Here is a 6,473-nt window from a genome sequence, read left to right on the forward strand (position 1 = left end):
GGACAATGCCAATGCCCTTAGTTCAAGCCCCAGAACCAGAAGAAAAATGAATGGGAGATTTTCACATTCTATTTTCAAAACTTCTGAAAACATAACAGTTTATTTTACATATTTCATTCTCCTTTGCAGGAGATTATTTAAAATGCATCTAGGTACTCTGAACATCTAATATCTCTGTAATTACAAGTAATTAAGGAAACATTTTATTACATGAATAAATTTACAATCCTGAGATTTACTTCTTAAAATAATGTATTCATCAACATAACAGTATAGAAGACAAGCAAAAAACATGCAGAAATGCATAGCAAAAACTAATTTCCACACATAACAGTTATTACCACTTTCTTTGATCTCTTCTAAACTTTATCATATATGAGAGCTCAAATTTTAAAAGGGATATAATTGTAGTTCTCTTTTCATTAAAGTATATAACTTTGCATATTACTAGGAAAATATTTTAATTAAATCCAAGACTTGATTTCAATGATTATATCTTTCCAGTACAATGACATCTTATAGCTAGAATGTTTTTAGTTTTATTTGCTATTATAAATTGGCAGTAAAAATTATCATGAATATGGATTACTTTTGTATTTTTATCATTTATTTGAGTTATATTACTGCAAATATGTTTCTAGATTATGAATAATACTACAAAACTAGATACTACAAAACTAACATATACAGACCCAAATCTAAAATAAATTTGATTGCTAAAGAAAATATAGATGATATTTCTCTCTTGAGAATATTGGATAATATATAAAAATATTTTGTAAAAACTTGAGCATAGAGAATTAACCAGTTTGACGATATTAAAATGATAATATTTGTATGTGCATGTGGCTTCCACTCATAATCCTAGCTACCAGGATGCTGAGATCTGATGATCTCAGTTCAAAATCAGCCTTTGCAGGAAAGTCCATGAGACTCTTATTTTCAATTAGCCACTAAAAAGCCAGAAATCGAGTTGTATGTCAAGGGATAAAGTGTTAGCCTTCAGCAATAAAAGTAAGTGAGAGCACCTAGGCCCTGAGTACAAGCCTCTAGAAAAAAAGATCATTATAATTTCAAGTACCTTCTCAAGACATTGAAAAGTTGGTCTATGGATTAAATAGTAGAGTGGCTGCCTTGCAAGAATAAGGCCCTAAGTTCAAACCCCGGTTAACCAAAACAACAATAAAATCAATTGAAAACATGCATTCAGCCTTAAAGAAGACACTAATACCATTTGTACCAGACAAGAATATTAACAATGCCACAGCAATTAAAAGGTGTATAAGTAACTCAATAGAAATATGGGTATAAGGCCTGAATCATCCATTCAACTAAAAAGAAATATAGGTATATGATAAGCATAGGAATGCATTTTTAGCCTTCTTTAACCAAAGATATGTTCAATAAGAATTAAAGTGAGATGGTCTGTTTACTGTCACAAATGGGAAGTATGACACTTCCAGGCATGAGAGACTATATGGGTCAACCAAAACAAAAATGTATTTTTTGCTGGTGAGGGCATTAGAATTACTATTCTAGAAACAACGAATCATTCTTCATGAGATAAACAGTCACACAGCCAGCAACCCAACAGCTCCATTTATCAGACACATATTTTCAGAGAAACAATTTTACATGCACTAGATAAACAGTTTCAGGAATGATTATTTCAATATTTTTGTAGCAAAAGCATAATAAATGAAACATTTGCATGTCTACTAGAAGAGATAATTCACTATATCACTTTCTAAACAGAGAATACAGAAGCAAAAATAAATGATTCAATCAAGTAGTGCAGCATGGATGAATCTTTACCCCAAAAATACTTGGTGAAAGGGCCAAGTCTTATTAGATGTGAATTATAAGTCAGCATGTACTATTTCTCAATAAAGTAAAATTGAATATTGCCATATTTTTTAATGTTTTATATTCATGGGCAAAATGTAAAACAAATATATAGTAAAGAGAAATTTCTGCATGGTGATTATATCTGTTAAAAAGGCAAGGACATGAATTAAATGATAAAAAAATATTAGGGCAGTTATTTTCAATTTGATTTGGTTAACCTATAAATACAATCACCTCTTCCTGGCACCCCTCTGCTAGGACCATCAAACATACAATTTACAAAGAAATATTTGGTTGTAGGAAAATCTAAACACTTATCTACTTTCCCTTAAATTTTCCTTTGTGGATATATCCTTTCAAATGATCGATGATATTTTATCTCTATATTATGAAAATTAGCATTCTAACCTGCCTTGAAAGCCTATCAACTTGATAGCTACTTGGTATTTTATATGCAGCTTTTTCTCAGAAAGTGAAATTAAGTGTTTTTCTTTAAAAGGTGGTGGAAATCTTAAATCTGGGTCATTTCCAGCTCCTGCTGTACTACAGGCTGTCTTCCTTCTGGGCAATGATCCCAGTGGGAAAATATAAATATCTCCTTAAATACTCAAGAGTACCTTAGAGCTTTGAAGATAAGGGGATGTGATTGTTAATGTGTCTTATTAACTTTGGTGCAGATTGAGGTAATGAACTATCTTGCTGATTTAACTGTCTGGATGGATGGCCTCTTCTGTCCTCAAAGTATCTGAAGGACACAGCTGGAAAGACTGAATGTACCAGCTTTCAGGTCACCTTTGTAAAATAAAATATAGTCTTCAAGCCCAAATTAGAGCTTAAATCTAGTTAGAGTAACTGTTAAGGTTAACAGTTTGCAACTTAATCTTCCTTTGAAATGACAGAATGCAAAGTGGCTCTGAAGAATAACATAGACAACTAAGTGAACTTCCATTCAAAGTAGTAGATGAAACTGATGTTATAACCCTCCCTCCACACACACTGTTTTAGTCATGTTGAAATTCTGGATAAAATATAAAGTGACCATTCTAATTTCAAAGCTGATCTATAAAATATGTATCAGAGAACCTCAAGTGCCAGGGGAAAATAGGCAAATAGACAGTGGAAAACAAAGCTTAACAAAATGGTAGGGTGTCAGAACAGGGTACAAGCTGAGGTATTCAATACTAACTTGGGATGGGTAAAAAGGTATTGGCTTTACATAACCCAGGGAGATGAAAGAAGAATGAACAGTGGGCCACCTATCCTGAATGTAAGAACTAGAATTTCTCCACCTATTCTAAGGAAATACTAATTAATCTGAGACTCCTTCAGATTGTTAGTTGAAACCTAAGGTTTAACCTTATATCACACATGAAAGCATACCATGGCATCATTATGGTTCAGGAAGAGGCAAGTACAAAGATTCCTAAGTAATTTCCAAAGTCCAAAACAAAAAGAATTACTGGTAAAAACAATTCCTTCTATAAGCAAGCTTAGAATAAAAGTGTCATCGCCATAAAAGGAAATGTACCACAAATAGAGGATATTATAAATTGGAATAAAAGATAAAATCCCCCCAAGACACAGATAATGCAATGATATTAGAGAATTTCATTAATAATATACTTGGGCTGGTCATATATGTAGGGATTATTTTCTTTGAGTTTAGTACTTTTTCATATTTAGGAAATAATCAAGATAAATTCTTTATATTCTATGTTGGGAGTGCATCTCTCTCCTTTTTAACACACAAGAACTGGTCTAAATAGAAAAAGGTTAATGAAAAGGCAGAACTAGTGAGAGAACAGTTTATAAAGTTGGACAATGATTTCTCATTTGTATGGGAACCAGTGGGGGAAATTTACCTGTGAATACTATTTTTTCTTTATTTGTAGTATTAGGGAAAGAATTTGGGTCTTGTGACTACCAAGTAAGTGTTCTATCATTGAGCTACATACTCCACTCCCATCTGTATTACTAAAACAGCACCATTATTCTAGTGAATAGGTATATTAAAGAACAGGTAGTTGGCATAAATTTCCTGTTGAACAAAATCCAGGACAACTTTTTCAAGTGTACCATTCCTGAGAAGAATAGAAGGCTGACAATTTCAGTACTCACAGTCTCTGAATTGATATGCAGGCAGTTAATAAAACTTTGAAGGATCACTGAAGAAACAAAAAGAAGTAGTCTTCAAGACAATGTAGTATAAATCTATCAGAAAGAGTTGCCCTGAAATTCTTGTTAAATATTACAAGGTAATATGAATATACTTAGGCAAGACATTTTGGGATTGAAGTCCATATGAATAAGGCTAATCCAGATTTCCAGTAGCCTATGTGGAAACTATAGAGAAGAAGCCAGGTCATTAGTGATAAAATGTAACAAAGGGGAACAATAGACTAATCATGAAAAAAGTATTTTACTCTCTTTTGTGCCAACATTAGACTATTAGCATTCAAGAATTGGTTGAGATACGATTATTGTAAGACAACTTTGCTTTCTCTCACTTCTATAAAAATTTTTGAAGCAATGAAGTTATAACAATAAATGGAATGTGGAAGATTTCAAGTGTAAGACCAAAATTTACATTGTGTTGAATTTTAATGACTCAGAGTAGAAATGCTTAAAGATATAAGCAGTAGTAAATAAAAACAGAAATTTATGAAAAAGATAATATTTAAAAATTACATGCAATCGTAGAAATGGAAAATTGAAAAAATATAAGGAGACATTGATAAACATAGATAACTATGCAACATGATGAGATTTCTTGAAGGATAAATGGTACCATAGGAGGTTGAAAAAAATATTGGAACATATATTTCAAAAGGTTATTCAGAATTGGGCAGATTCAAATAAAAACACAGACATTTAAAAGGGTAATGAAAATCAGAATATAGGATAGGGATCTTTTTTCACAGCTCTACTAATGATTTCTTCTAGGAAGATTGGGAAGACTGGGGAAAGATAATCTTCCAAAAGTTACTGGAGAATCACTATAGAAAAACATTACTGTCTTTTACTAAAACACACCAAGTGGCAAAGCCAAATGAAAGCAAGTCTACACATAGAAAAAATAGAGTTAAACTACAGAGAATTGAAGACAAAGAAAAAATGCAAAAGGTACCTGAAAAAATTATAAAGGGACAATAATTTGACAGCAGACTTCTTACAGAACAAAATTTCAGAAGTCAAGGGAATAATATTTCCAGTGTTATAAAAAATAACTGTCTCTACATAATTATATGTTCAGCCATGCTATTATTCAATACGGAAAGGAAAATAAAGGAACTTTCAATCATGCTAAATCTTGAGAGAATTTATAGTCACATTCAATGAAAAGCCAGGAGGAAATTGAATAATGGGGAATGAGATGAAAAGTAAAAGCAAAATTGGAAAAATAGTATTGACAAGTCTAAATAAATATTATATAAAATAATAATATAACAGCAGCAATAAAGTACTAATGAACTTTTGGAGAGTAAGAAGATAAAAAGAACAGGGAGCATCTACACTAATATGCAAATTTGAAGGGGTAATTTCAGAGTGAAATTAGGTTAATTAATATTTCAGCTATATTACTGCTATTGAGATGAACTGAAATATGTATTATTGTTGAAATTGTTGATAAAGGTATGCATGACAATAATTATGGATACTACCTGAAATACATAAAGTGTAAATGTTCAATAGTACAAAAGAGTACAAAGAAGCGGGGCACAGTTGGCTCACACCTGTAATCCTAGCTACTTAGGAGACTGAGAACTGGAGATCACAACTTGAAGCCAGTCTGAGCAAGAAAGTCCAAGAGATGCTTATTTTCAGTCAACCTTCTAAAAGCCCGAAGTGGAGCTGTGGCTCACTAGCCTTGAGCCAAAAAGCTCCAGGGTCAGCACCTAGATCGTGAGTTCAAACCCCAATAGAAAGCACAAAACAAAAACAAGAATACAAAGAAACTGAATAACTTGATAAGTAAAATGCAAATAGGAATGGTTAGTTTTGCTATAACTGAGTGAAAAACACAATAATTAAATGGTTAGAAAAATTTGTAATTAATATAAATAAAAGGTTTCTTTGAAAATTGTACCACAGAACAAATTTCTGATATATGAAAGATTTTCATTTAAGTGAAATATATGAAGAATAGGAAGCAGAGATAATTGTTGTATCATGAGAAGAAATAAGATTATTTTATTGAAATATTATCATTTCACAGACATATAGAGAATTAGTTGTGACTTTCTTGGTAACTTTGCAGTGCTGTTCTTTTTCATCCCCTTATGATTATTTTTCAAAGCATTCACAAACCTCTAATACAAGAGATGTGTGTATACTTGTAATAAGGAATAAATATAAAGTATCAAAAAAGGAGATAGTTAGGCAATATGTCTTATGAAGAGCACTACAGTGAACAAAAATTATTAAAGACACGCAAATCAATTAATATTATTCATCACATCAACAGGAGCAAGAATAAGAACCACATGGTTATCTCAATAGATGCAGAAAAAGCATTTGACAAGATCCAGCACCCCTTCATGATGAAGGTTTTGGAAAAATTAGGAATCCATGGAACATTCCTCAATACAATAAAGACTGTATATGACAAACCTACAGCCAGCATT

At 31.8% G+C, this 6,473-nt stretch overlaps 1 protein-coding gene across 1 annotated transcript in view; it reads right to left on the bottom strand.

Moving 5' to 3' along the window:
• LOC105993437 (dystrophin-like) overlaps positions 1-6,473 on the bottom strand; it is a gene marked incomplete at its 3' end in the record, with an annotated part of 1,816,642 nt that overhangs the window by 1,070,597 nt on the left and 739,572 nt on the right. The window lies entirely within an intron of this gene.

The sequence above is a fragment of the Dipodomys ordii genome, unplaced genomic scaffold (assembly GCF_000151885.1).
Source record: "Dipodomys ordii isolate 6190 unplaced genomic scaffold, Dord_2.0 Scaffold96, whole genome shotgun sequence".
Lineage (NCBI taxonomy): Eukaryota > Metazoa > Chordata > Mammalia > Rodentia > Heteromyidae > Dipodomys > Dipodomys ordii.